The sequence below is a fragment of the Boleophthalmus pectinirostris genome, unplaced genomic scaffold (assembly GCF_026225935.1).
Source record: "Boleophthalmus pectinirostris isolate CB_2022bp ecotype Guang Dong unplaced genomic scaffold, ASM2622593v1 HiC_scaffold_21, whole genome shotgun sequence".
Taxonomy (NCBI): Eukaryota; Metazoa; Chordata; class Actinopteri; order Gobiiformes; family Gobiidae; genus Boleophthalmus; species Boleophthalmus pectinirostris.
The window spans coordinates 36,542,517-36,553,658 of record NW_026571175.1 but is presented as its reverse complement, the minus strand read 5'-3'; the positions used below and the strand labels follow the sequence as shown (position 1 = coordinate 36,553,658).

The following is an 11,142-nucleotide window of genomic DNA, read 5'->3' as shown; positions in this document are numbered from 1 at the left end:
GAAATACCAAGAGTTTAAAGAGTCCGGTGCTGCTCAGGTCCAACCAGAAAGAAAAACTCTAAACATCAGTGACTCTTGAGTTTAGGGAACATGTTACTCTAAAGTGCTTCCTAAACATTATGAAAATTGTCAAATTATGAAAAACTAGGCAGTATTTTTTAGCAAAATCTAAAGGTGTTAAAGTTGTAATCTGTACTTTTTGTTGTATCTGTAATTAAATCTTCTGTTACACCAGAAACTCCTGCGTCTGAAAATACAAATCTGATTCTACAAGGACGACATTTGTTCACTTGTTTTTCAAAATAAAACCAAAAATAAGAAAATGAAAAAACAACTATGTTCATTATTTGTCTCCAAAACCAAAATGAAAAAAAAAAAAAAAAAAAAACAGGACTAAAACAGGACTGAACCAGGACTGAACCAGGACTAAAACAGGACTAAAACAGGACATAACCAGTACCAGGACCAGACCGGAATCAGACCGGAACTGATACCAGGACTTAGACTGGGACCAGACCAGGATTGAGATCAGGACCAGGACTGAGATCAGGACTGAGACCTGGACTGAGGCCGGGACCAGACTGGGACGGAGACCACGACTGAGTCCACGACCAGGACCAGAACTGAGACCAGGACTGAGACTGAAAACAGGACCAAGATTGAGACTGGGACTGAGACCGGGATTAAAAACAATTTTGTCAATTTTGTCCTTTTTTAGTCCTGGTTCAGTCCTGGTTCAGTCCTGGTCCAGTCCTGGTTTAGTCCTGGTTCAGTCCTGGTCCAGTCCTGGTTCAGTCCTGGTTCAGTCCTGGTTTAGTCCTGGTCCAGTCCTGGTTTAGTCCTGGTTTAGTCCTGGTTCAGTCCTGGGTCCAGTCCTGGTTTCAGTCCTGGTTAGTCCTGGTTCCAGTCCTGGGTCCTAGTCCTAGTCCTGGGTCCTGGTCCAGTCCTGGTTCAGTCCTGGTCCAGTCCTGGTTCAGTCCTGGTTCAGTCCTGTTTTAATCCGGCATCACAGTTTAAGTCACATTTTCCATTTTTCATTTAAACATAAAATCGAAAACTGAAAAAATGAATCTTTATCTGTTTTTTTCATTTTGGTTTTGGAGACAAATACTGAAGAAAATTGTTTAGTTTATTTTTTTTTCCTTTTGTTTTTTTCCAATTTTGAAAAATGAATGAACAAATGACACATTGATGGACGAGTTAAAAACTGTTTATGTGACTGTATTTTTTCCTTTAGACACTGCAGTTCAAACAAACGTCCACTGGGAAACTTTATATTTATTTATTTCAGTGTGAAATGTTCAGATCTCATCAAAACGTTTTGGTTTTCTTTCATTTTGTCACTTTTTTTTTTTCATAAAAGCGCAAAACCTTTAAAACCTGAACCTGGTTTGACTGAAGATGTAAATACTGCACTTTGATCTGAGCACTGCCGTATGTTTACTGCACTTAAAGCTGCACTGTGGAACTTTTCTGGAGGGAGGCAGCGTCAGCCACCAGCTCGTCTCCGCGGAAGAGTCGCTGCTTTGTTTAGAATGTCCCGCAGTGTGGCATTAAACTCGTCCATCGCACAGAAAGGAGTGTGTCAGAGTAAGAGGGACGTTCGATGCCGCTTGCGACTTTAATTTGATTTTTTTTTTTTTATTATTTAACAAAAAAAAGCTTTCTCCACAGATCTGACCGTGTTCATGGAGAAGGAGAAGTTTAGTGGAACATTCCAGGTGAAGTAAAAACGTCTCCATGGATACAAGTTTTTTTTTTTTTTTTTTACACATTCAGACAAAAATCAAAAAAACTCAAAACAGTTTTATGGGAAATTTTCAGACGCTGCAGCCAAAATAATCCATGTGTCCTTTGTTTTTCAAAATAAAACTAAAAAACAACAACTATATTTTCTTCATTATTTGTCTCCAAAACCAAAATAAAAAAACAGATAAAGATTTGTTTTTTCAGTTTTTGATTTTGTGTTTAAATGAAAAATGGAAAAAAATGGATAACGGACTAAACCAGGTCTAAACCAAGTCTAAACCAAGTCTAAACCAGGACTAAAACAGGACTAAACCAGGTCTAAACCAAGTCTAAACCAGGACTAAACCAGGACTAAAACAGGACTAAACCAGGACTAAACCAAGTCTAAACTAGGACTAAACCAGGACTAAACCAGGACTAAACCGGGACTAAACCGGGACTAAACCAGGACTAAACCAGGACTGAACCGGGACTAAACCAGGACTAAACCAGGACTAAAATGGGACTAAAACAGGACTAAACCAGGACTAAAACAGGATTAAACCAGGACTAAACCAAGTCTAAACTAGGACTAAAACAGGACTAAACCAGGACTGAACCGGGACTAAAACAGGACTAAACCAGGACTGAACCGGGACTAAAACTGGACTAAAACAGGATTAAACCAAGTCTAAACCAAGACTGAAGCAGGACTAAACCAGGACTGAATCAGGTCTAAACCAGGTCTAAAGCAGGACTGAACCAGGTCTAAACCAGGACTAACCTGTTTTCAGTCTTGATCTGGTCCCCGTCTCAGTCCCGGCCTCAGTTCTGGTCTCCGTCCTGGTCTGGTACCAGTCGAAGTCCTGGTTTTTTCAGTCTCGGTCTGGTCCTGGTCCTGGTTCAGTCCATTATCAGTTTTTTTTTCCATTTTTCATTTAAACACAAAATCGAAATCTAAAAAAAAACAAATCTTTATCTGTTTTTTTTTTTATTTTAGTTTTGGAGACAAATAATGAAAAAAAAAGTAGTTTTTTCATTTTCTTAATTTTGGTTTTATTTTGAAAAACAAATCAAACACAGATCGAGATCAACAGTTCGACAGTTTTGCGTGAGCACCACAGACATGTAGTTTTTATAAATGAACATATCGAACCTGTCAGTCGTCGTGTTCAAACAGGAAGTGAACACGGACGCTCTGCCGGCTCCATCCGCTCTGGCTCCAGTTCACGTTCTATTGTAAAAACGTCGCCTCTCGCTCTTTAAATGTTCGTTTTAATCCGCTCTACACGACCCTGTTTTTTGTTTTTTTTTCTTACTTCAAAGGATTTTACCCGTAAATAAATCCCAACAGCAGCAGAAATGTTCCAGAGTGCAGCTTTAAGCTCGTCCTGTTGTTTGAAAGTGCATTAAAGCGGCGTCGTTCTGGTTTTTCCCGCCTGTGTCGTGAGTCGTTTCTGTTTGTGTTTCTGTTTGTGTGTTTGTTTTTGTCGGGCGCAGGTCAATAAAGTCTTTCCCCACACCAACGTTCAGCGAGTCACGTGTGGAAACGGGAAAAACGGGAAAACGAGGACGCCCCCTGCTGGCAGAGGCGCGATTACACGGGACCACAGGGGGCGCTCTAACACGAAGGACTGCAAAAACTACAGATAAAAATGGTTTCGTTTTTAGTTTTAGGTATTTTAACTCTTCCAGACCTAAAGGAAATTTTAGTCCATCAGTGTGTCGTTCGTTCATTTGTTTTTCAAAATAAAACTAAAAATAATAATTAAAAAAAATTTTAAATAAAAATAATTTCTTCAATATTTGTCTCCAAAAACGGATAACGGACTGAACCAGGACTGAACCAGGACTAAACCGGGACTAAACAGGAACAGTTTTCAGTTCTGGTCTCAGTCCCGGTTGAAATCCTCGTTTCAGTCTCGGTCTGGTTCTGGTCTGGTCCCGCACCTGGTTCAGTCCTGTTTCAGTCCTTGGGTTTAGTCCCGGTTTAGTCCTTGGTTTTAGTCCTGGTTTTAGTCCTGTTTTAGTCCTGTTTTAGACCTGGTTCAATCCTGGTTCAGTCCTGGTTTAGTCCTCGGTTTAGTCCTGGTTCAGTCCTGGTTTAGTCCTGGTTCAGTCCTGGTTTAGTCCCGTTTTAGACCTGTTTTAGACCTGGTTCAGTCCTGGTTCAGTCCACGATTAACACTTTTTTATTTGTTTTATTTATGATTTATCGTCTTTTATTATAATATTTTATCTGTGCATCACTTTGGAAACTGTCACGTTTATAAAATGTGCTGTAAAAATAAAGTGGACTGGATCAAAAAAAAAAAAAAAAATTCAAATCTACTTAAGTAAAAATATTAAAGTACTGGTTTAAAAATGTACTTTAAGAGTTAAAAGTAAAAGTATTTTGCAGAACAATTAAAGGATGAAATGTGATTTTGAAAAAGAATTGAGCTGATTTTAAGTGTTTCCACATGCAATTTTTTTCTGATCTGGCCAAAATTTTTAAAACTTATATCAGGTTCTTCATCTTGTTTTCAAATTTATTATCAATTTACTCGTTCTGAGACGCTTCTTTTGTCTCGAGGTCGTTTATTTTTAGAGAACTAATCTCAAAATAATCTCGCTGCATGGACAGATCATTTCACTACTTTTAAGTCATTTTCAGATCGATTTAAGTGTTTATATTTTAAATTTTGGCCAAGATTTTCTGCAGTGTGTTGATTTTTAAATTGTTCTGTTTGTTTTGCTCAAAAATGGAACGAAAAAAAAAAATAAAAGAAAAAACAGATGATTTGTTTTTTCAGTTTTCGATTTTGTGTTGAAATGAAGAATGGAAAAAAACGGATACCGGACTGAACCACGACTAAACCAGGACTAAATCAGGACTAAACCAAGTCTAAACCAGGACTGAACCAGGACTGAACCAGGACTAAACCAAGTCTAAACCAGGACTGAACCAGGACTAAACCAGGACTGAACCAGGTCTAAACCAGGACTGAACCAGGACTGAACCAGGTCTAAACCAGGACTGAACCAGGACTAAACCAAGTCTAAACCAGGACTGAACCAGGACTGAACCAGGACTAAACCAGGACTGAACCAGGTCTAAACCAGGACTGAACCAGGACTGAACCAGGTCTAAACCAGGACTAAACCAGGACCCCTAAACCAGGACTAAACCAGGACTACACCAGGACTAAACCAGGTCTAAACCAGGTCTAAACCAGGACTGAACCAGGACTAAACCAGGTCTAAACCAGGACTGAACCAGGACTAAACCAGGTCTAAACCAGGACTAAACCAGGATTAAACCAGGACTGAACCAGGACTGAACCAGGACTGAACCAGGTCTAAACCAGGTCTAAACCAGGACTAAACCAGGACTAAACCAGGACTAAACCAGGACTAAACCAGGTCTAAACCAGGACTGAACCAGGACTAAACCAGGTCTAAACCAGGACTAAACCAGGACTAAATCAGGACTAAACCAGGACTACACCAGGACTAAACCAGGTCTAAACCAGGACTGAACCAGGACTAAACCAGGACTACACCAGGACTAAACCAGGACTAAACCAGGTCTAAACCAGGACTGAACCAGGACTGAACCAGGACTAAACCAGGACTGAACCAGGACTAAACCAGGACTAAACCAGGTCTAAACCAGGTCTAAACCAGGACTAAACCAGGACTAAACCAGGACTAACCAGGACTAAACAGGAAACAGGACTAAACCAGGACTAAACCAGGTCTAAACCAGGTCTAAACCAGGACTAAACCAGGTCTAAACCAGGTCTAAACCAGGACTAAACCAGGACTAAACCAGGTCTAAACCAGGACTGAACCAGGACTAAACCAGGACTAACAGGTCTAAACCAGGAAACTAAACCAGGACTGAACCAGGAACCAGGTCTAAACCAGGACTAAACCAGGACTAAAACCAGGTCTAAACCAGGTCTAAACCAACTAAACCAGGACTAAACCAGGACTAAACCAGGACTAAACCAACTAAACCAGGACTGAACCAGGACTAAACCAGGAACCAGGACTGAACCAGTGAACCAGGAACTGAACCAGGACTAAACCAGGACTAACCAGGACTAAACCAGGTCTAAACCAGGACTAAACCAGGACTAAACCAGGTCTAAACAACCAGGACTAAACCAGGACTAAACCAGGACTAACCAGGACTAAACCAGGACTAAACCAGGACTAAACCAGGACTAAACCAGGACTAAACCAGGACTAACCAGGACTAACCAGGACTAAACCAGGGACTAAGACTGAACCAGGACTAAACCAGGACTAAACCAGGACTAACCACTAAACCAGGACTAAACCAGGAAAACCAGGACTAACCAGGACTAACCAGGACTAAACCAGGACTAAACCAGGACTGAACCAGGACTAAAAAACCCAGGACTAAACCAGGACTAAAACCAGGTCTAAACCAGGTCTAAAACTAAACAGGACTAAACCAGGTCTAAACCAGGACTAACCAGGACTAAACCAGGGTCTAAACCAGGACTAAACCAGGACTAAACCAGGACTAAACCAGGACTAAACCAGGTCTAAACCAGGTCTAAACCAGGACTAAACCAGGACTAAACCAGGATTAAACCAGGACTAACCAAAACCAGGACTAAACCAGGACTAAACAGGACTGAACAGGACTAAACCAGGACTAAACCAGGACTAAACCAGGACTAAACCAGGACTAAACCAGGTCTAAACCAGGACTAAAACTAAACCAGGACTAAACCAGACTGAACCAGGACTAACCAGGACTGAACCAGGACTGAACCAGGAAAACCAGGACTAAACCAGGACTAAACCAGGTCTAAACCAGGACTGAACCAGACTAAGGACTACAGGACTGAACCAGGACTGGACTGAACCAGGACTAAACCAGGACTGAACCAGGACTGAACCAGACTGAACCAACCAGGACTAACCAGGACTAAACCAGGACTAAACCAGGACTGAACCAGGACTAAACCAGGACTGAACCAGGACTAAACCAGGACTAAACCAGGACTGAACCAGGACTAAACCAGGACTGAACCAGGACTAAACCAGGACTGAACCAGGACTACTTTTAAATAATTTTCTGATAGATTTAAGTGTTCAGATCTTAAAATTTTGGCCAAGATTTTCTGCAGTGTGTTGATTTTTAAATTGTTCTGTTTGTTTTGCTCAAAATTGGGACGAAAACTCAAATTAAATGTGCTAAAAATTAAATCTTAGTCTTTTCTACGGGACAAAAAAAGAACATTATCAGTATAGTTAAAGTACAGACACACGTTCTCAAATGAAGTAAAAGTAAAAGTATCCACTGTGAGTAAAGTACAGATGTGTAAAATGTGTCCGTTTGTGTTTATATTTCCCTCCCGTCGCCCGACACAATGAAGAGAAGCAGCGTTTCCAGTAAAAACACCATCGTTATATTCAACTTTCCAAACACCAACATCATAAACGACAGAAATATTCAGGTTTGAAGCACTGAGGTATTTTAAAACATTTCAAATCTGATTTTAACTCTTTCCCCCTGGACGCCGACTAGGAACAACCCAAACATACATGACTAGAGCTGCATAAAAGAAAACAGACTTCCACGAGTGATTATAAATTAATTTTACACTCATGAACTTAATTGTAACACAGACATATTTGTATTTCTGGAAACTTTAGACTCTGAACTCTTCATTTCTGGATGTTTAAATGTGATTCAGTTCATTTACAGGTTTATAACAGCTCACTGAAAATGAGAGTTTACCTGGTCAGGTGCAAAATCAAAAAACAAAAAACTACATTCAGCATCTGATATCTGCATGTTCTGAGTACTATATTAATTTAAAAAAAAAAAATAATATATATATATATATATATATACTTTGTCAAAGTATTTAAACAGATTTAATATCACCAGATACAGTATAGTAAAGTGTGCACCTGTTTTTACCTGTTGTTCACCTGTGTGCACCTAATTCAATTTTTTCCATTTAATTTATTCAACTCATTTAGCTTATTATAATATAATAATATAATAATAAAACTCTTCCCCGTCAGTGTGAGTCCAGTATTTGTCACCTTGGTTATTTTCTCGTGTGCAGATCTCCTCATAAGTGCTTGTTTCTGTAGTGATTCTGTCAAACGTCGCATCTTGGAAAAAAAGACTGAAATATTTTAAAGGACTGAACTGAACAACATCCAGATTTCAGGGCAATTTTGGTTCATAATCGAGTATAAAGTCCCTGATAGTTTGTTTTGACATCGCAGGACTCCACACAGACACAGCTCATCTTCGTAAGTTTCACTCTCAGAAAGTTCGTCTCTGTCGCTGTTTTCCACTTTATAATCAACTTCATCATCACTTTAAAATCTATAAAAGTCACTTTCTCTAAACTTATCCATAAAATACGTCCACTCATTATTTCTAAAACTGTCTTTCCATTGCACATGTTTCGTGTTGTGTTTTTTCCGGAAGCTCCATCGTCACTACTTTGATTAACTTTGGAAAAAATCGATGAAAACATCTCCTTGAATCCTATTGGTCAGTCTAGTGTGGGTTGTAGTGGCCCTCACCTGTCACAGTCTCTGTTTACATGTGAAAAACCGAGCCGTTTCTAAAGGTCGTCAAATCACGTCTTTAGTGAAACAGCGGAGGAGTCAAAAGTCGTCATTAAGGAAACAAAGGAGTCGTCAAATGTCGTCTTCATGGGGGAAAGAGTTAAAACATGGATTTTCTCGGTTCTGAAGGCAAAACTTAATGAAAAAAAAATAAAAAAAAAATCTGCATATTCTGGTTTAGTTGTCGCTTTTTACACGATTGACACTTTGCGACTGATGCCATCGACGTTCCCTGGTGGTGACGCTAACTGTAAGTACTGCTCTGTCTGAAAATGTGATCTTTAAATCCATTTTGTATTTTTTCCGTGAGTTTTCATCTTTAAACACCCAACGTGACATCAATGCAAAGTATCAACACCGCTCCATTTTAAATAAACCTCATGTTGTCAATTTAAGGTCAAAACATTATAAATAAAACTTCAGATGGTCAGATTGTGTTATTTCAGACGTGGATCCACCTGAACATTGGGTTAAAGCAGCGATGGGCAAACTTTTTGACTCGTGGGCCACAAAAGGTTCTAAAATTTGACAGAAGAGCCGGACCAGGAGAAGATGGATGGAGTTTTTTGGTAATCCACCTCATAAGAGAAAAAAATAACACGGGATTTGTAGAAAACATCTCCCATGTTATTGAAATATCAAATGAAACCGATAAAACACACCAAAGTTCTTGTAGAGGTGCAAAGATGAAAGTAAAAAAAATGCACAGCACACTCAGAAAGTCCAGAAGATATTTTATTTTGAAATAACGTTTCGGCAAGAAAAAAAAAAAAAAAGCCTTCATCAGATATTTTTCTGGCTTTGGACTGAAACTTTTTTTGCTGAAATGTTATTTAAAAATAAAGTTTTTGGACATCAGCCCTCTGAGTTTGCTATACATGTTTTCACTTTTTTGTTATTAAAATATCCCAGAATTTAAAATCATTACAACAAAAATATCTGTCTCATGGTTTTTACTGTTTATTGAAATGACTTTTAAAACACTGAATATTATTATTATTATTATTATTCAAGTTTGGCGGGCCGGATTAAAAAGATTTAAGGGCCACATATGGCCCCTGGGCCGTAGTTTGCCCACCCCTGGGTTAAAGTCTCAGTATCATTCAGTTTCTAACACATGAGCTATTTAAAGTTGTTTGTAAAATGATCATTTCTAGATTTGTGTTGTGCACCATCAAGTCAGAATAAAAAAAAAAAAAAACATAAAAGTAAAACTCAAGTAGGAATCCATGTGCTGTGAGGAACACTGGACCTGAACAGTGTAACTTTCTCTTGATGATAAAACTAAAACAACACGTGTGAGTTTAATCCATGTTCTGATGTCGTTTCCTCCTCACAAACAGACCTGGACTTGTGTTTTGTTTCATTCACGTTTGAGTAAATCTTTATGATTAAGTTTGGACCTGGACGCCTCGAGTTGGAGTCTTTGTGTTTTTTTGTTCAGACGCACCTGATGTGGATCTTAGACGCCGAGGACCAACGACAGAAAAATACTTGACACGTTTCCAGGTCGAGAATGACTTTAGTTTATTTATTACATAAAACACATCAGCGTTTTTGGCTCTGTGGTTGTGGCGTGTTTATATTTATAATCCGCTAATGAAACGGAGTAGAGTTCTTGTTCTGGTGTTTGGTGGTTCCCGGGTCTTTCTCTTTCTTCTTCTTCTTCTTAATAATAACATCGCTACGTCTCTGGATACTCGTCCCTGATTGGTTGATGTGGCTCATCCACCGCCAAAAGTTCAGCATTTTCAACGTCTGACGCCTGAACGCTCCAGGTGCTCTGCGGCGACGCCAGATTCTCTCCGCACTGAAGACGTGTCGCAAAAACGCAGGACGCCTTAGACGCGCCTCCACACAGACGTAGAGACGCTCCAGTCTGTCTACATCTCCAACACTCAAAATACTCTGTTCCACTTTGTGATGTCATGAAGCTGTCGTTTTCATGTGAACTGCTCCTTTTATCTTTAGTTCAGTCGACATCGGCGATTCTAGATGTGAAATGATCTAAATCACAGGTGTCAAACATAAGGCCCGGGGGCCAGATCCGGCCCTCCAAGACCTTTAATCTGGCCCTTGGCTGGTTTTCAACTTAAATATTTAAATTAAAATCTTGTTAATTTTCTGTGGTGTTTATCACAGCAGCGTCTCCAGCGTCTCTGTACGTGGCCCCTCCCACCAGAGCAGCACAAATGAAGACTTGTCTCTTTCCAAACGCTCTTAAAGGACGATCGTTTTGACTGTTGACCGTGACACCCTCATCAGAAAAATGTCCAACATGAGAAAAGTGGAGCCGAGTGCAGGAATTTTACAACAAAAAATTGACTTATTCCTGTTTACATCCAAGTTCATGTTAAAACTTTGTGTTGAAATTGAATTTTTCTTAAAGTTTCAGGTTGTTCATAATATTATAATATTTTGTAAAAGAAAGAGTTCATCAATTAAAAAGATAATTTTTGGGGTTTATATGTCATGAGTTTTCTGATCCAGCCCCTTTGGGATCAAAGTCGGTTGGATACGGCCCCCGGACCAAAATGAGTTTGACCCCCCTGATCTAAATGATTCTAGTGAAGGTGTGTGGAGTTTAAAAACACAGTGGAGCACTTCCTGTATCACCACATGACATCACAAGGTGGATCAGAGTGTTTTCTGTTTGAGGGTTTGTGTGTTAAACGTGTGTGAATAAAACAAAACACAGCTCCAGTCTGTTTGTGTTGAGGAAACGACATTAGAACAGAGTTCAGTTTAACTTGGGCCCTGTGAGGTGTTGTTCTTGTAAAGTTCCACCGGGGG

At 39.6% G+C, this 11,142-nt stretch overlaps 1 protein-coding gene across 1 annotated transcript in view; it reads right to left on the bottom strand.

Annotated features, from left to right (window-relative positions):
* Window positions 1-9,071: 9,071 nt before the first annotated feature.
* Window positions 9,072-11,142, bottom strand: part of oxnad1 (oxidoreductase NAD-binding domain containing 1) — a 28,958-nt gene continuing 26,887 nt past the window's right edge. Inside the window, exon 8 of the mRNA XM_055157514.1 lies at window positions 9,072-11,142. This exon is cut by the window's right edge and continues 315 nt beyond it. The gene's annotated coding sequence lies outside the window, so the exon portion shown is untranslated.